The sequence below is a fragment of the Pristiophorus japonicus genome, chromosome 6, assembly GCF_044704955.1.
Source record: "Pristiophorus japonicus isolate sPriJap1 chromosome 6, sPriJap1.hap1, whole genome shotgun sequence".
NCBI lineage: Eukaryota > Metazoa > Chordata > Chondrichthyes > Pristiophoridae > Pristiophorus > Pristiophorus japonicus.
Genome location: NC_091982.1, coordinates 105671804 through 105691872, shown reverse-complemented (window position 1 = coordinate 105691872; position 20069 = coordinate 105671804). Strand labels below are relative to the sequence as shown.

At 44.2% G+C, this 20069-nt stretch overlaps 1 protein-coding gene across 6 annotated transcripts in view; it reads right to left on the bottom strand.

Moving 5' to 3' along the window:
* The window catches only part of hdx (highly divergent homeobox), a 214732-nt gene that overhangs the window by 112775 nt on the left and 81888 nt on the right, over nt 1–20069 (bottom strand). The window lies entirely within an intron of this gene.

Below are 20069 nucleotides of genomic sequence, written 5' to 3'. Positions count from 1 at the left end.
GTACCAAGGAGCCAGTGCAAAATGTGTTGTATGGCTCATCCAATAATTCTGAGACTAAGGCTGCATTGTAGTCCACTTCAAAATGCTCAAAAATGCACCAAACGGGGTCATAAATCAAAACTTCCTGGGGGGATGTGGGGCCTGTCCCCAGGCCCATCCATTAGTAAAAGAACTAGTATTTTCACGACCCAGTTAAAATTTCTAGATCCCACCACTGCAAGAAATGCACTTGATTTTTTTTCTCTGCAATAAGTGTTACATAGATTGGGTCTACCTGCAGCTTAGATTGCAGCAAGCTCATGTCCGATTTGTATATTTTGTTATTCATTCATGGGATGACGGCATCGCTGGCAAGGCCAGCATTTATTGCCCATCCCTAATTGCCCTAGAGAAGGTGGAGATGAGCCACTTTCTTGAACCGCTGCAGTCCAAAGTTATTCCCAGGATTTTGACCCAGCGATAATGAAGGAACGGCAATAAATTTCTAAATCAGGATGGTGTGTGACTTGGGAGGGGCGCTTGCGGGTGGTGCTGTTCCCATGCGCTGGCTGCCCTTGTCCTAGGAGGTAGAGGTCACAGGTTTTGGAGGCGCAGTCGAAGAAGCCTTAGTGAGTTGCTGCAGTGCATCTTGTAGATGGTACACACTGCAAACACGGTGCGCCGGTGGAGGAGGGAATAAATGTTGAAAGTGGTGGATGGGGTTCCGATCAAGCGGGCTGCTCTGTCCTGGATGGTGTTGAGCTTCTTGAGTGTTGCTGGAGCTACTCATCCAGAAAAATGGAAAGTATTCCATCACACTCTTTACTTGTACCTTACAGATGTTGGAAAGCCTTCGGGGAGTCACTCGCCGCAGAAAACCCAACCTCTGACCTGCTCTTGTAGCCACAGTATTTATGTGGCTAGTTCAATTAAGTGCCTGGTCACTGATGACTCCCAGGATGTTGATGGTTGAAGATTTAGTGATGGTAATCCTGTTGAATTTCAAGGGGAGGTAGCTGGACTCTCTCTTGTTGAAGATGGTCATTGCCTGGCACTTGGGAGGTGCGATTGTTACTTGCCACTTATCAGCCCAGTCCTGAATGTTGTCCAGGTCTTGTTGCATGTGGGCAGGGACTGCTTCATTATCTGAGGAGTTGCAAATGGAACCAAACACTGTGCAATCATCAGCAAACAACCCTAGTTCTGACCTTATGATGGAGGGAAGGTCATTGATGATGATGAAGATGGTTGGGCCTAGGACACTGCCCTGAGGAACTCCTGCAGCGATGTCCGGTGGCTGAGAAACTTGGTCTCCAACCACAATCATCTTCCTTTGTGCTAGATATGAGTCTAGCCAGTGGAGAGTTTGCCCCCTGATTCCCATTGAATTCAGTTTTAATAGGGCTCCCTGATGTCACACTTGGTTAAATGGTGCCTTTATGTCAAGGACAGTCATGCTTCCATCACCTCTGGAACTCAGCTCTTTTGTCCATGTTTGGTTCAAGGCTAAATGAGGTCTGGAGCGAGTGGTCCTGGCGGAATCCAAACTGAGCATCAGTGAGCAAGTTATTGATGAGTGTCACTTAATAGCACTGTTGATGACAGCTTCCATCATTTTGCTGACGATTGAGAGTAGGCTGATGGAGCAGTAATTAGCCAGATTGGATTAGTCCTGCTTTTTTGGACAGGACATGCCTGGGCAATTTCCCACTTGTTGTGTAGATGTGTTACAGCTGTACTGGAACAGCTTAAGCAGAAGCACAGCTAGTTCTAGAGCACAAGTCTTCAGCACTACAGCTGGGATGTTGTCGGGGCCCATAGCATTTGCTGTATCCAGTGCACTTAGCCGTATTATGTGGAGTGAATTGGCTGAAGACTGCCTTCTGTGATGGTGGGGACCTCAGGAGGAGGCCAAGACGGATCATTTTTGGCTGAAGATGGTTACAAACACTTCAGCCTGGACTTGCAGTCATGCTGGGCTCCGTCATCGTGAGGATGGTGACGCTCATGGAGCCTCCTACTCCAGTTATCTGTTTAACTGTCTACCACCATTCATGCTTGGTTTTGGCAGGACTGCAGAGATTTGATCTAATCCATTGACTGTGGGATCGCTTAGCTCTGTCTATAGCTTGCTGCTTCCGTTGCTTAACATGCATGTAGTCCTGTGTTGTATCTTCATCAGGTTGTCACCTAATTTTTAGGTACGCTCCTTTTGCCCAAGGGGATGAGTCAACCAGTTGGATTTTTATGACAATCAAGCAGCTTGTCAATGGATACTTTCATAAATGACCAGATTTGAGTTCTGTTTCACAATATGCCATGATTGGATTTGAACGCCCAAACCTTAAAACTAGGCCATCGTAACCACTGTATAAATCTACCTCAGAATGTGTGGAAGTTTTACAGCAAATATGAATACCTGCATAAAAGTGACAATGAGCATACTCATTGACAACAACAACTTGCATTTATATAATACCTTTAAAGTTGGAAAATGTCTGAAGACACTTCACATAAGTGTAATCAGACAAAAACTGACACTGAGCCAAAGAAGAAGATGTTATGAGGGATGATTAAAAGCTTGGTCAAAGAGATAGATTTTAAGGAGGGTCTTAAAGTACGAGAGGTGGAGAGGTTTAGGTAGAGAATTCCAGAGCTTAGGGCCTAGCTTGAGGTGAAGGGTCTGCGGGATACACAAGAGGCCAGAGTTGAAAGAATGCAGAGTTGAAGGGATGAAGGGCTGGAAGAGGTTACAGAAATAGGGAGGAGCAAAGCCATGGTGGGATTTGAACACGGAGGTGAGAGAAAGAACAAAGTGAGCCGGAGTGAACTAAATGGAACTGGACTGAATTAAGTGAACAACAATGCAAACGAAAAGCTGAACTGAAGCACATGAGGACTTCTCTGTCTAAAACCAGGCAGGAAAAAGAAATTAAGGCTGGGTGAGGTACCCAAGTGCTGAAGGGCGGTGACCTTTACAGCAGTCAACGAGGTCTTTCAAAATGTTTAAGAACGGACAAGACAATGGCCATGTCTGTCAGGAATATGCAAATTCCACTGTGCTGTATGCAATTCCGAAACACGGGCTAAATGCAACAGGAAGAAGCTTGACTAAGCATTAAATTAGCAACATATGCTTAGGGCAAAAAGGAAGTAAAGTTTAAAAACAGCTGTGGCACAGAAGGCAGTTCAATGTCAGTGCTTAAGTGAACAGCTGGTCCAGCACGAGGCACAGAATCTCTAGGAGCAAGGAAGTGAGAGCTTAAAAGACACAAAGTAAACGCACTGAAATTGCTTCTACTCATCTGAGAGTTGGGGATAGGGACATCGTTGTGATTCTTCACTTTCATAAATCCATTGTGGTCAACGTGACCCTTTTTTAAAATGCTCAGTTCTAAGCCCGACTTCCACGAAAAGAACCGCAGCCATATGTCAGCTTTATTTGCCGAATTACAAAGATAAGTACAGATCAGACAGAACATTTGGCTCTGGCTTGCCTTGTTCACCCTTCCATAGAAACCCAAGATCTCGCCCATCACAGCAGCCAACTGCCTCTCAAATGACTCCAGAAATTGTACCCAACCAGAAAGCCTTCCCAGGTATTGGTCATCCTTTGTTTGAAGTACTTCCTGACATCAGTCTCAATGTGATTTTTTAAAACCAGTTTTTTTTTAGCCATTTCTCCTTTTTGTGTAATCATGGTTTAAACTGAAATAGTACTCCAGATTAACTTTAATATTCCATTCAGCATCTCACATATTCTTATTCACCAAGCTCTCTCTTATTCGCAACCTTTAAATTAAACACTGAACCAGAGCACCCTCAAATTGGATTTACTGATTTCAAATGCAATTTTTGTACCCATTTTTATAGCTTGTACTCTTCCATATACATAAGAACATAAGAACTTAAGAATTAGGAGCAGGAGTAGGCCATTCGGCCCCTCGAGCCTGCTCCACCATTCAATAAGATAATAGAATTCCAAAGATTCACAACCCTCTGAGTGAAGAAATTTCTCCTCATCTCAATCCTAAATTGTCGACCCCTTATTCTGAGACTGTGAACCCTGGTTCTAGACTCCCAACCAGGGGAAACATCCTCTCTGCATCTACCTTGTCAAGCCCTGAAATAATTTTGTATGTTTCAATGAGATCACGTGTCATTCTTCTAAACTCTATAGAGTTTATAGGCCTAGTCTCATCAATCTCACCTCAAAGGACAATCCCCCCATCCCAGGAATCAGTTGGTGAACTGTCGTTGCACTCCCTCTATGGCAAGTATATAGTTATAACAAGTATAAGTTATACTGCTGTTTGTGTTTGCAGTTTTGTTTTGGTGAACAGCATTGCATAGCAAGGGGATGACTGTTCCATCTGCAGGAAAGTAGAAAATGATCTTCATCAACTCTCCTTGGCATTAAATTGCTCCTGACAAGTAAGTTAAGACCATTTACATCCCGAGATGTCCTGAGACACTAATTCCAATGAATACACAGTTAAAATTATTTATTTCAAAAAGGTGTGCCGCGAGTTGTTATGATCTTGAATACGCTGCCTGAAAAGGTGATAGAATCAGATTCAATAGCAACTTTCAAAAGGGAATTGGATATAGACTTGGAAAAGAAAACAAATTGCAGGGTATGGGGAAAGAGCAGGGGAGAACATAAGGATTAGGAACAGGACAAGGCCATTTGGTTGCTTCGGCCTGCTCTGCCATTCAATGGCTGATCTTCTACCTCAAGTCCATTTTTCTGCACTATCCCCTTGATTCCCTTATTATCCAAAAATCTATCGATCTCTGTCTTGAATATACTCAACGGAGTGGGGCTAATTGGATAGCTCTTTCAATTGGATGGCTCTGGCACGATAGACCAAATGGCCTCCTGTGCTGTACGATTCTATAATTCTAACACACAAGAAATAGGAGCAGCAGGAGGCCATTCGGCCCCTCGAGCCTGCTCCGCCATTCAATAAGATCATGGCTGATCTTTTTCCTCAACTCTACTTTCCTGCACTATCCCCATATCCCTCGATTCCCTTAACGTTCAAAAATCTATTGATCTCTGTCTTGAATATACTCAACGACTGAGCCTCCACAGCCCTCTGGGGGTAGAGAATTCCAAAGATTCACCACCTCCGAGTGAAGAAATTTCTCCTCATCTCAGTCATTAATGCCTGTCTTCCGTGTGCTTTTTTTGCCTGTCTAGTGCTCCTACGAAGTGCTACCCCAGTGGCTGCAGCATGGCTGGTGGAAGGTTGCTGACTTTCAGTGGGGATGATTGCAGATGGCCTTGCAGGATGTTCTCGAGCAGCTCTGGGCCTAGACGACCCGGCTTTAGACTGCACCACCTTGGCATGGGTGGCATCACTGTGAGCTGGCTGACGGACAGGCAACAGCAAGGGCACTGGCGGAGTGGCAGTGGTGAGAGGATGAATGCTGTCATCTGAGAGAGGACAGCAAGTTTGTGCTCCATGGTGCCACTCCACCAGGTTGCACTTCAGCAATTCTAGTAATCTGTCAGAGGACTGATTGCTGGTAGCTGCAAGCCCCCTTTCTCACTGGTAAATGCAGCCACAACGGCAGCAGTCTGAGCTTGTGTGGCAGAAAACTGAGCCTGCATGAGAGCAGTCTGAATTTGCATGACAGAAGTCTGAACTTCTGCTGCATAACTTAGATGTAGGGTGGCTTTTGCTGTGCTGCATTGGAAGCTGAGACATTGGCCATCAAGACAGTGCATCATGGTTGGGTCCACAAGTGTGCTAATGGAGCTGCCCATCACCTCCATGCTAGAAATCATGGACTACAAGCTCTGTGATAAGCCCCGTGCAAGGTTTATGCTGGACCTCCTGTGGAAACAGGACCTCTCTCCTTGTGTTCACCTCCTGCACAAAGGCCCCCAGTGCTGCATTGGTGAACCTTGGAGCATGCTCTCCACCCTGTTGTGACATCAGTCGTTCTTTTTGCTGCTCAGACTCTGTTTCCCAGCCAGTTGAATCACCTGCTGCAGTTAGAAAGCAACTCCCCCTTTAAGAGGTACCGACAGTCTTTATAGCTTTATTGGATGCTAGCCTTTCATGAACTTGGGGTTCCCTACTAAATGTTCAGCCATTCAGCAGCAAGTTCCACATTGGGCTGAACGCCACAACCATGTTAATCAGCAGACAGCACGAAGCTAGCGCTCTCTGCATTACTTTGAATGGGCGCAGGATGATCCCGCATTGCGATCCCCACGCCCGTTTTTGGAGGCAAACAAATTTCTAGCCACCTGTATTCTAAATACAAAGCTGCAGAAACAAAACAACAAAGCCAATTTGTATTTATATAGCGCCTTTAATGTAGTAAAACATTCCAAGGCGCTTCACATGAGTGCTATAAGACAAGAAATAAGGGCAGGTAACCAAAAGTTTGGTCAAAGAGGTAGTTTTTAAGGAGCGTCTTAAAGGAGGAAAGAGTGGAACCAATATAGGTCAGCGAGCCATGGGGTGATGGGTGAACAGGACTTGGTGCAAGTTAGGACACGGGCAGCCGAGTTTTAGATGACCTCATCGGGTAGAACGTGGGTGGCCAGCCAGAAGTGCGCTGTAATAGTCAAGGCATGGATGAGGGTTTCAGCAGCAGATGAGCTGAGTCAAGGGCAGAGACGGGCGATATTAAGGGGGTGGAAATAGGCAGATATAGCTATGCCGCGGATGTGTGATCGGAAGCTCATTTCAGGGTCAAATATGACACCAAGGTTGCGAACAGTGTGGTTCAGTCTCAGAAAGATGTTAGGGAGAGGGATGGAGTTGGTGGTGGGGATTGAAAACAATGGCTTCGGTCTTGCCAATATTTAATTGGAGAACATTTATGCTCATCCAGAACTGGATATCGGACAAGCAATCCGACAATTTAAGAATGTAAGAACATAAGAAATAGGAGCTGGAATAGGCCATTTGACCCTTCAAGCCTGCTCCGTCATTCAACAATATCATGGCTGATCTTCTAAGTTAACTCCACCTTCCCGCACTATCCTCATATCCCTTAATTTCCCCCAAAATTATCGACCTCTGTCTTGAATATACTCAACGACTGAGCATCCACACTCTCTGGGGTAGAGAATTCCAAAGATTCACAATGCTTTGAGTGAAGAAATTTCTCTTCATCTCACTCCTAAATGGCTGACCCCTTATTCTGAGACTGTGACCCCATGTTCTAGACTCCCCAGCCAGGGGAAACATTTTCTCAGCATTTTTAGGCTACCCACATATGGATGCTTGCAACATTGCTGCACTTCACATAGTCTACTCCTCTTAATTCAAAGCTACTTAATTCAAAATCTGTGATAAGTAATTATAAGCATTAAATTGTCGCTTTACAGTGTTAATTATTTTGTTTAATTCAAATAGTTGGATAATTCAATATTTTAAGTGCGAAAGACCACTTTGAATTATCAGGAGTGCACAACTGATTGGATCCTGTACATTGGAAAGTGCCCACACTAGTCCTAGTTGATTTGGTGTGTAAAAGCCGATACAATGACATGCTTGCTTGCCATCTGTCTCCTGAATTGCACAGTATGACATTTTCATCTGCCTGACAGCTGTTAATTTCAAACAAATCAGGAGAATTAACTGGAGATAAAGCAAGAAATGTACACTTGGAGCACTGGGCTCAAGATGATCTAAAGGTCATGAGAGGTAGATGAGGTTTGCTTATTAAAAAAACTCCATTATTTTCATGTGCAACTTATATAATCTGCAAGTCAGTAACAGGAATTTGTACTTGCTGCCATTCAATTTTCCATTACTTAGTATTACACTTATATTTAAGAAGGGAGACAGAACATGTCCAGGGAACTTTAGCCCTACCTAAACCCCTCCACTTCTCTCTCCTCTGTTAACAACTTATTTATAGCACCTTTATGGAGAAAAGTGTCTCAAAGTGCTTCACAGAAACACAATCGATAAATGAGACGATGAGCCAAATAAAGAGATGTTAGAAGGGGTGAACAGAAACTTGGTCAGAAGTGGGTCTGAAGGAGAGTCTTAACGGAAGAGATGGATGTGAAGAGTTGGATGGGTTTAGAAAGGGAATTCCAGAGTAAGGGGCCGATGTGGCTCATGCCACAGGCACCAACGGTGTGGGTGAAGGAAGGGAGATATGGTTAAGAGGCCAAAGTCAGAGGAGGAGAACGCTCTGGGGTGGGGGCTTGGAGTTGGAGCTTACAGAGTGTTGTTATTATTGAAGGGCTAAGAAGGATTGTTGCCAAGTAAATCTGGTCTGATATCCAAATAGGTCTCACCCTTTCAAAGTACAAAGCCGGATATCACTTAAAAAAAAATACTTCAAATTATAGCCATCAGTCTTCTTATGGATCCAAATAACTTCTAAACTCAATACATCTTTCAAGCTCCATTGTAACTCCTACTAGGCAAAACAAAATATAAAACTTAACCAGTAGGTCTCGTGTGGCATTGCTCACTGCTAGTCTGGAGCACAGCTGTGATGTGTAACATTTAAGATGAAGCTAAACTTTATGCCAATCCCTTGAGGGCCACTGATCAAGTAGGGACCACCTACGATGATGATGACACAAATCCAGATAATTGTAGCTGCTTGAAAATCCTGAGATTACCAAGAATGAAAACAAAAGAACTTGTATTTATAGAGTGCCTTTTCTGACCTCAGAATATATAAAGTGCTTCTCAGCCAATAAATTACTTTTACAAATGAAGTCACACTTGTTTTATAGCAAACACAGTAGCCAATCTCTACACAGCAGGGGTCCATAAACAGCATTGAGATAAATGTCCAGATCATCTGTTTCAGTGGTGTTGGTTGAGGGCTAAATGTTGACCAGGGTACTGCGAGAACCTCCCTGTTCTTCTTTGAATAGTGCCATGGGATCTTTTACGTCCAGGCAGAAGGGACCCGGTTTAACATCTAATCGGAAAGACGGCACCTCTGACAATGTTTCACTCCCTCAGAACTGCACTGCATTACCAGCCTAGATTGTGCGCTAGAATATGTTTAATGGACAATTGTAACTGCTTGTGAATTTCTGGCTCAAAAGAAGCCAGTAAGTAATGCCTGGCTTTCTTTGCATCATTATCAAATGATGACAATCTAGTCAAATTGACATTCCAAATTTGTACCCAAGACTATCAGATGGTCTGCGGTTTTGCACATAGTGAGTCAGGACATGCCGTTTTATAATAAAAGGCGTGTCCCCAGGTTCTGGAGTTTGAGGCAATCTCAAACATATTATTAGGGTTTAAATTATCTTTTCCCTATAAGATTCTAAAGGGTTTGAAGGGATACAGAAACAAAATGGGCAAATGAGATTGGAACTACATGCTTGCAGGGAAGGTAAACGCAGACACAAACTGGTTGGGCTGGTGTTGTGAAATCCTGTTTGACAGGGAAAGCATTAAATAAAGTTAGTGAGATATTTAATGCATGCAAGTCTTTGAAATATGTCAGATAGATAATCAATGTTTTAAGAGTGTCAACGCCAGTTACATGAACAAATCACCACACTCCTCCAATTCCAAAGTTACCAAGTGAAAGCACTGTTAATGAAATGCTTGTACCAGAATAAGTCTCCATTTATACCTGCATGCACAGGGTTTGCATCAGAGAATGGGAGTTGTTTTTATCTAAACTTAAGCATTTGTTGACATAACCGAGTGTTACTAAAATTGGGCAGCCTTGTCTTATATAAGATGCCTGGCACGTTGCTGATAATATTTAGGCAGTCTCAACCCAATCAACCTTGCAAAGTACTTCTCACTAAAATGTGGTCAAGTAACAGCCTAATATTGTCCTCCTCAGAGAGTCATATCTATCAGCCAACATCCCAGACTCCCCCATCAACATCCCTGGGTCTGAAGCACTGGCAGAATAAACCTAACAGAGGTGAAAGCACAGTGTTATACAGTCAGATGGGAGTGGCTTAGGGAATCCTCAACATTGATTCCAAATCCCATCAAGTCTTGTGACTTCAGGTCATACAACATACAAGGTCATGAAAACCTTCTGCGGATTATCACGAACCGCTAACCTTCAAACTGACAAATCAATACTCCTACATGTTGAATGTTAATTGGAGGAAGCATGATGGGAGGCAGCAAGGAGCAGAGTGCAATCTAGATTGTAAACTTCAATGTCCATTAAAAGTGGCTCATTAAATCACCACTGACCGAACTGGCCAACTCCTAAAGATTATAGCTGCTAGACTGAACCTGCATCAGATGGTGAGGGAACCAACATGATGAAGGAACGAACTTGATCTCATTGTTACCAACCTACATGCTGCAGACACAACTTTCCATGATAGCATTGGTAGAGTGACCACCATATGTTCTTATGAGGACAAAGTGAGACAGAATACAGACAGATATTTCAGCAGTAGCACCAAGATTATCTACTTACTGAGCTATTACACTGGACTACATGCATGCTATGCACCAAAAGCAGCAGACTATTGAAAGCTAAGTGTTCCAATAACAGCATAGCCCTGTAAATGTATCACATCCAGTTGAGAACGGCAGTGGACAATCAGGCAACAAAGAGGAAGTGGCTCCATGATTATTCCCATCCTCAACATGGTGGTGTCCAGCATGCCAGTGCAAGAGACAAGAGAAGTGTTTTCAACCAAAAGTGCAAAGTGGATAATCACACATGGCCTCCTCCCAAATTCCTCACTATCATTGTTGCTAGTGTCCAGCCAACTCAGTTCACTGCACATTACAATAAAAAGCAGTCGAGCGCCTTGGACACAGCAAAGACTGCGGACCCCAACAAGATCCTGCTGTCATACTCGAGACCTGTGCACCAGGCTGAGTCAAACTGTTCTATTACAGCTATGACAATGGTACCTACCCGGTTTTATGAAAGATTGCCTAAGAATGTTCTATCCAGAAAAATTTAACTTGCCAGTTACTGCCCTATCACCCAACTCTGCAGTCATCAACAAAGTGGTCGGAGTCATCAATAGTGCCATGAAATGAGAATGAGACTTACTTTCAATAACCTGCTGACTGATGCTCAGTTTCAATTCTGTCAGAACCATACAATTCCAGACCTCAGCACAGCCTTGATGGATGCAAGATCTGAATGCCAGAAGAGAGGCGATAGCAGCTGCCCTCAACATCAAGGCAGTATTCAACTGGGAATGGCACCAATGTGTCCTTGCTAAGCTGGTCAATGGGTGCTAAAAAGGAAAAACTCTCCAGTGGCTAGAATCATAGCTGACACACAGCGAGATGGGTGTGATTGTCAGAAGCCAATCATCACATCCCTAGGACATCGAAGCACGTGTACTGCAGGGAAGTGTCCTTGGGCCAACCATCTACAACTATTTCATCAATGACCCTCCCTTTGTCAGAAGGGCAGAAGTGGGGCTGCTTGTTAACAAATCTGCAGGTCCATTCACAACTCCTCCAATAATGAAGCAGCCCATACCAGACTACTGCTAGACCTGGACAACACCAGCCTGGGTCTGACAAGTGGCAGGTGATATTTGCATCACATAAGTGCCAAGTAATCACCATCTCAAACAAGAGACAGACCAGATATTTTCACCGACCTTCAACAGAATCACAATTGTTGAGTTCCCCACCATCAACGCCACTGACCAAAAAGCTTTACTGGATATGCCATATTAATACTGAGGCTACAAGAGCAGGGCAGAAGAGAGTTATTCTATGATGAGTGATTCAACTCCTGCTCCTTCAAAGCCTCAAGTCATGAGTGTGATAGAATAGTTCCCATGTATCAGGATGAGTGTAACCACAGCAACACTCAAGAAGCTTGACACCATTCAGGTCAGACCAGGTTAGCTTAATCAGCAGGCTTACTACTGGACTCAAGATTCACCACCATCACTGATACAGTATGACTAAAATATGTACTATTTACAGGATGCATTGTGGCAATTAATCATGGTTACTTCAACAACACCACCTTTCCATTGAGACCTCTAGCACCATGAACAAGAGCAGCAATGTTGTGGGAACACCACCATCCCCAAGTAATTAACCTTGCTGACATATATTGCGCGCATTGCTTCTTCATTATCCTGGAATTCCTGACCTAACAACCATTGTAGGTGCACCATCAGCCCAAGGTGAAGGCCCTTCGCCATCTTTCAAGGTGACTGGAGATGCGAACGTAGGGACAAGAGTAGGCCTTTCAGCTCCTCGAGCCATTTAAAAAAAATCTTTCATGGGATGTGGACGTCGCTGGCAAGGCCAGCATTTATTGCCCATCTCTAATTGATCTTGGGAAGGTGATGGTGAGCCATCTTCTTGAACAGTCACAGTGGTGAAGGGAAGGAGTTCCAGGATTTTGACCCAGCGATAATGAAGAAACGGTGATATATTTCCAAGTCAGGATGGTGTGTGACTTGGAAAGCTGATGGTGTTGCCATGCGCCTGCTGCCCTTGTCCTTCTAGCTGGTAGGGGAGGCAGGTTTAGGAGGTGCTGCCGAAGAAGCCTTGGTGAGTTGCTGGAGTGCATCTTGTACATGGTACATCCTGCAGCCATAGTGCACCATGGTGGAGGGAATGAAAGTTAAGGTTGTGGATGGGGTGCCATTCAAGTGGGCTGCTTTGTCCTGGATGGTGTCGAGCTTCTGGAGTGTTGTTGGAGCTGCACTCATCCAGGCAAGTGGAGAGTATTCCATCACACTCCTGACTTGTGCCTTGTAGATGGTGGAAAGGCTTTGGGGAGTCAGGAGATGAGACACTCGCTGCAGAATACCCAGCCTCTGACCTGCTCTTGTAGCTAGAGTATTTAAGTGGTTGGTCCAGTTAAGTTTCTGGTTAATGATGTTTCCCAGGATCTTAATGGTGAGAGATTCGGTGATGGTAATGCCATTGAATGTCAAGGCCTGATGGTTCAACTCTCTCTTGTTGGAGATGGTCATTGTCTGTTACTGGTGTGGCATGAATGTTACTTGCGACCCATCAGTCCAAACCTGAATCTTTTCCGTGTCTTGTTGCATGCGTGTATGGACTGCTTCATTATCTGAGGAGTTGTGAATTAAACTGAACACTTGCAATCATCAGCAAACATGCCCACTTCTGACCTTAAGATGGAGGGAAGGTCACTGATGAAGCAGCGGAAAATGGTTGTGCCTAGGACACTGCCCTGAGAAACTCCTGCAGCGATATCCTGGGGCTGAGATGATTGGCCTCCAACAACCACAATCAACATCCTTTGTGCTAGGTATGACTCCAGCCAGTGGAGAGTTTTCCTTTTGATTCCCATTGACTTCAATTTTACTATGACTCCTTGATGTCACACTCAGTTAAATGCAGTCTTGATGTCAAGGTCAGTCACTTTCACCTCACCTCTGGAATTCAGTTCTTTTGCCCATATTTAGACCAAGGCTGTAATGAGGTCTGAAGCAGAGTGATTCTGGCAAAGTCTAACTGAGCATCGGTGTGCAGTTTATTGGTGAGTAATTGCCGCTTGATAGCACTGTTGACGATACCTTCCATCACTTTGCTGATGATTCAGGCATTAACTGACCAGATTGGATTTGTCCTGCTTTTTGTGGTATGCCTGTTCTGCCATTCAATTTAATCATAGCTGATATGTATCTCAACCCCGCTTAGCCACCTTGGTTGCATAACATTCAATACCCTTGCCTGACAAAAATCTACCAATGTCAGTTTGGAAATGTTTAATTGACTTAAACACCAACAGCTTACGGTGGATGGGGGTAGAGGAAAGAGAGAAAGTTTAAGATTTCCATTACCCTTTGTGTGAAGAAATGCTTCCTGACATCACCGCTGAAAGGCCTTGCTCTAATTTTAAATTTAGTTATGCTCTTGTTCTGGCCTCTCCCACCAGAGGAAATAGTTTCTCTCTATCTACCCTATCAACTTCTTTCATCACCTTTAACACCTAAATTAGATCACTGTTTAATATTCTATATTCAAGGGAATACATGCCTAGTCTATGCAACCTTTCATTATAATTTAACCCTTTTAGCCCCGGTTTCATTCTGATGAATCTGTGCTGCATCCCCTGAACAGCGTCAACTGTGGCTCAGTGGGTAGCACACTCGCATCTGAGTCCGAAGGTTGCGGGTTCAAGTCCCACTCCAGGGACGTGAGCTCATAAATCTAGGCTGACACTCCAGTGCTGCACTGTTGGTAATGTTGTCTTTTGGATGAGACGTTAAACCGAGACCCTGTCTGCTTTCTCAGGTGGATGTAAAAGATCAGCTATGATCTTATTGAATGGTGGTGAAGGGCCGAATGGCCTGCTCCTGCACCTATTTTCTATGTTTCTATCCTACAGCACTATTTCGAAGAAGGGCAGGGCGGTGTCCCTCAATCAACATTACCAGATGATCTGGTCATTATCACATTGCTGTTTGTGGGAGCTTGCTGTGCGCAGATTGGCTGCCACGTTTCCCACATTACAACAGTGACTACACTTCAAAAGTACTTCATTGGCTGTAAAGCTTTTTGAGACGTCTGGTGGTCGTGAAAGGTGGTATATAAATGTAAGTCTTTCTTTTATTCAGAGGTGGGGTGCCCAGAACTGAACACAGTACTCCAGATGCATTAAGTTTAACTGTAACTCCGCCAATAAATCTCAATAATAAATGTTTAAAATGAATAAATCTTATGATACTGCATATAGCAATAAAGTTCAAGAAAATAGTCTTATTCCAAATTATTATATATATATATATATAAAATATGCTGATACATGTTTGGCATAACCCTGTAAAAAAGCTTTGTATCTAAGGCTCTAAACGTACAATAAATGGCAACCATCTGAAAAACTGCTTTGAATAGTCAGATCGAGTACAATTTAATTAATCCTCAAGTTCAGAGGACTAAACAAAATCTTTACCTCGGTTTGAAAAACTGTTCCTTCCAAGCTTGAAGATACAAAACACTTTGAACTGATTGAAAACAGGTACAAGAGAGGAGAAGATAAATCTTCTGTAAATCTAAATAAACTTTAAATTGTACCATCAATGGTTTTCACTGCAAATTAAACCTTTCATCACAATTCAGGAAACTGAAATCCCCTCCATACTATCACCACAAGATGGAGCTTGGGTGCCAAATTTTCATTGACATGTTTGAAAACTCATTCTTAAAAATGTTATAGGCTGGTGCAGCTGGCGAGGGAGTACTGTTTTGTTTCCACTGCTATATTTCAAATATCCAGCTCTCAGTCTTGGTTAAGATATTAAGGCACAATAAGGAGCCAAGGGGCCTGGGTTTTCCAGCTGCCCATTTTCAGCCATTTGCAGCTAACATAAGACCAGGCTCCAGGCAATTGCACAGACTGGGAGAGCTCCAAGTTACACAAGAGGATGTGCATTATTCTTCATAACTACTCTGTGCTGGCCTTTTGGATTGGCCTGAAGTGTAGCTGCAACAGCTCTTGTGCTTTTGACAGAGTCTAACTTAAAAGCAAGGAATGGTTGTGATGTTGCACTAGCTCAGTCACATCTCCAATGCGGCTAAGGGGATCAAGAGGTATGGAGAGAAAGCAGGAAAGGGGTACTGAGGAAATGATCAGCCATGATCTTATCGAATGGTGGTGCAGGCTCGAAGGGCCGAATGGCCTACTCCTGCACCTATTTTCTATGTTTCTATGTAATAGTGGAGAAGGCAATGACCCTCATCAAGTTCAGGAGTAAGAGTGGCAGCAGCAATCACCTTGGATTTGTGTAGCACTTCTAAAATAGTGAATCACCTCAAGAGTTGTCTTCTTCTTTTGTATGGTAGTAGCAATGCAAATCAAATGTCACTATCTATGCCAGTTATCCAGGCCAAAGCTTCCTGTGTAACAGCATGGATATCTTGTAGGCTGCCTGCGAATTTCCTCTGTGGACAGTGCTCAATGATGTGCTCCTGGGTCTGATTCGGAGTTCCACAGTCGCAGTGGGGGGATGCTTTAATCTTCCATCTATGGAGAAGGTCGCTACATTTACATGACCGGTTCTGAGGTGGTTGATGGTTGCCCACTGTTTGCAAGAATGGTTTGATCCCTCAGATTGTACTGTGGGATCCTCTATAAGGAATCCATTCGGTATGTCACAGTTCTTCCAAGCCTTTCGCATTGGTCATCAAAGCTGAGGGGAGGTCGCTGAAGGGCTTTGGCGATGGTCCAAAATGGCCTTCTTGATTTGAGACAGGTTGGTGGTAGGTTGTTCAAGTCAGCCTGGATCAGCATATCTTTGCTGGTGTAGCAGTTGTATTCTATGCAGACTGCATATTTGCAGCTTAGTTGTGGGGTGTGATGATAAGAACATACAATCATAAGAAATAGGAGCAGGAGTAGGCCATTTGTCCCCTCAAGCCTGCTCCGCCATTTAATAAGATCATGGCTGATCTGATCATGAATTCGAGCTCCACTTCCCTGCCCGCTCCCCATAATCCTTTATTCCTTTATCGCTCAAAAATCTGTCTATCTCTGCCTTAAATATATTCAATGACCCAGCCTCCACAGCTCTCTGGGGCAGAGAATTCCACAGATTTACAACACTCTAGAATAAATTCCTCCTCGTCTAGTTTTAAATGGGCAGCCCCTTATTCTGAGACTATGTCCCCTAGTTTTAGTTTCCCCTATGAGTGGAAAAATCCTCTCTGCATCCACCTTGTCGAGCCCTCTCATTATCTTCTATGTTTCGATAAGATCACCTATCATTCTTCTGAACTCCAATGAGTATAGGCCCAACCTACTCAACCTATCTTCATAAGTTAACCCCCTCATCTCCAGAATCAACCTAGTGAACCTTCTCTGAACAGCCTCCAATGCAAGTATATCCTTCCTTAAATACGGAGCCCAAAACTGTACGCAGTACTCTAGGTGTAGCCTTACCAATACCCTGTACAGTTCTAGCAGGACTTCTCTGCTTTTATACTCTATTTCCCTTTCAATAAAGGCCAGCATCCAATATGCCTTCCGGATCACTTGCTGTACCTGCATACTAACTTGTTGTGTTTCATGCACAAGGACCCCCAGGTCCATCTGTACTGCAGCAATTTGCAATTTTTCTCCATTTAAATTATAATTTGTTTTTCTATTTTTATTGCCAAAGTGGATAACCTCACATTTTCCCACATTATACTCCATCTGCCAAATTTTTGCCCACTCACTTAGCCTGTCTATATCCCTTTGCAGATTTTCTGTATCCTCCTCACAATTTGCTTTCCCACCCAGCTTTGTATCAGCAGCAAACTTTTCTACTTTACACTCGGTCCTTTCATCCAAGTCATTAATATAGATTGTAAATAGTTGAGGCCCCAGCACCGATCCCTGCGGCACTCAATTAGTTACTGTGTAATGCTTTTCCAAATATCGTGCTACTGTTTCCTTAATAATGGACTCCAGCATTTTCTCAACAACCAATGTTAGGCTAACTGGTCTATAGTTTCTTGCTTTCTGTCTGCCTCCTTTTTTAAATAGGGGCATTACATTTGCGGTTTTCCAATCCGCTGGGACCTCTCCAAAACCCAGGAAATTTTATAGATTACAACCAATGCATCTATTATCTCTGCAGCCACTTCTTTTAAAACCCTGGATGCAAGCCATCATGTCCATGATGGCAGCCTCCTCACGGCCCACTCTGTAATGTGATTTTAAATCACAAATAATGTCATCTCAAAAGGACTCTGAACTTGTCTCCCAGTAGCAAATCAAGCAAATCTCAAGAGTATGGAGCGGAGTTGGGTGCAGGAGTTTAGGACAGAGAATGCTCTGCTACTACTGGTGAAGCATTGAAGGAAGGAGGAACAATGCACAAGAGCAGAGTCAGAAGAGCAAGGATGAGATCAGTAACATAGGGCTGGATATGGTTTCAGTGGCAAGGTGAGGCAAGGCCATGAAGACATATGCAAATGACAAGGATTTTGAAATTAATCAACTGATGAAGAGGAGCCAGATGACAGAGGTGATAGGACATTATAAGATGTGTACGACGGAGTTCTGGATAAGTTGGAGCTTATGTAGGGTGCAGCTCAGGAGGTTGGTGAGAAAGGCATTGGAAAAATCAAACTTATCATAGAATCATCATCATCATAGGCAGTCCCTCGAACGAGGATGAATTGCTTCCACGAGTTCACAGATGTTTCAATGAAGGACCCGATATTCCAGTCCTGAACTCCAGTTGAAAGGGTGGAAGATGCCTGTGCGTGGATTCTTTTAATGTGTGGTGACCGTTGCACATCAGCCACCACACCGGCTTGACAGAGCTAGGCATTTACCCAGTGGCAAGGGTTAACCAGGACGACTGGAGACCTACTCTGCTGCATGGACCTGGTGTGCACACATATCGCAGTGTGGGCTGGCCCGTGCTGCCTGGCCCGTGCTGCCCCTGGACCCTCGGCTCTTCTGGGCCCCGTACCCTCATTTGTCGCACCTCCGCCATGATCTCTCGCCGCTCCTCTGCTATGATCTCTCACCGCTCTTCCGCCATAAAACACTTGCCGCATCTCCGCCATGATCTCCCACCACACCAAAGATTCGCCGAACCTCCGCCACGATCACCCACCGAATCTCAGCCACGATCCCTCAACACTCCTCCACCACGACTTTCCCGCTCCTCTGCTTCACCAGGGCCCCGCCAATGCTCCCGCCCACGCTCCAAACAGCGACCTGGGTCCTAATGACGTCACCCAGTCGTTCACCTTGAAGCCGTCGCATACCTGGAGCAGCTCGCGCTGGAAGTTGTAGTGGTACGCCACTCCGGCTCTTTTGTAGCTGACCTGTGCAGCTGTTCTCTCACAGGTCAGGGGGACCACGATGCTCCAGGGCCCGCCACTCCAGCTCTTTTGTAACCGACCTGTGGAGCTGTTCTCACTGGTCGGGAGGGCCACGATGTTTCAGGGCCCGCCGCTCCAGCTGTTTTGTAACCGACCTGTGGAGCTGTTCTCACAGGTCGGGGGGCCACAATGTAGAATCATAGAGCACAGATGGAGGCCATTCAGCCCATTGTGGCTGTGCCGGCTCTTTGAAAGAGCTATTCAATTAGTCCCATTCTGCTGCTCTTTCCCCATAGCTCTGTACATTTCTCTTCCAGTATATATCCAATTCCCTTTTGAAAGTTACTATTGAATCTGCTTCCACCATCTTTTCAGGCAGTGCATCCCAGATGCAGTGTATCATAATTTGAAGTATATGAAGGCATTAATTGTGGAAGAACTGAGGCTAGACATTGGTCAGGAGAATAACCTTCCCAGCAAGTCAGATCAGAAAAAGCAGCAAACCTGAGGACTGGGAGAATTTTGTAATACAGCAGAGGGAGGACAAAGGGTTTAATTAGGAGGGGGAAAATAAAGTATGAGAGGAAGCTTGCTGGGAACATAAAAACTGACTGCAAAAGCTTCCATAGATATGTGAAGAGAAAAGGATTAGTGAAAACAAAGAAACGGTGGACCAGTTAAACAAATACTTTGGTTCTGTTTTCACGAAGGAAGACACAAATAAACTTCCGGAAATACGAGGGAACCGAGGGTCTAGTGAGAAGGAGGAACTGAAGGATATCCTTATAAAGCGGGAAATTGTGTTAGGGAAATTGATGGGATTGAAGGCCGATAAATCCACGGGGCCTGATAGTCTGCATCCCAGAGTACTTAAGGAGGTGGCCATAGAAATAGTGGATGCATTAGTGATCATTTTCCAACAAGTCTATCGACTCTGGATCAGTTCCTATGGATTGGAGGGTAGCTAATGTAACACCATTGTTTAAAAAAGGAGGGAGAGAAAACGGGTAATTATAGACCAGTTAGCCTGACATCAGAAGTGGGGAAAATGTTGGAATCAATTATTAAAGATGAAATAGCAGCGCATTTGGAAAGCAGTGACAGAATCGGTTCAAGTCAGCATGGATTTATGAAAGGGAAATCATGCTTGACAAATCTTCTGGAATTTTTTGAGGATGTAACTAGTAGAGTGGACAAGAGAGAACCAGTGGATGTAGTGTATTTGGACTTTCAAAAGGTTTTTGACAAGGTCCCACACAAGAGATTGGTGTGCAAAATCAAAGCACATGGTATTGGGGGTAATGTACTGATGGATAGAGAACTGGTTGGCAGACAGGAAGCAGTGAGTCGAGATAAATGGGT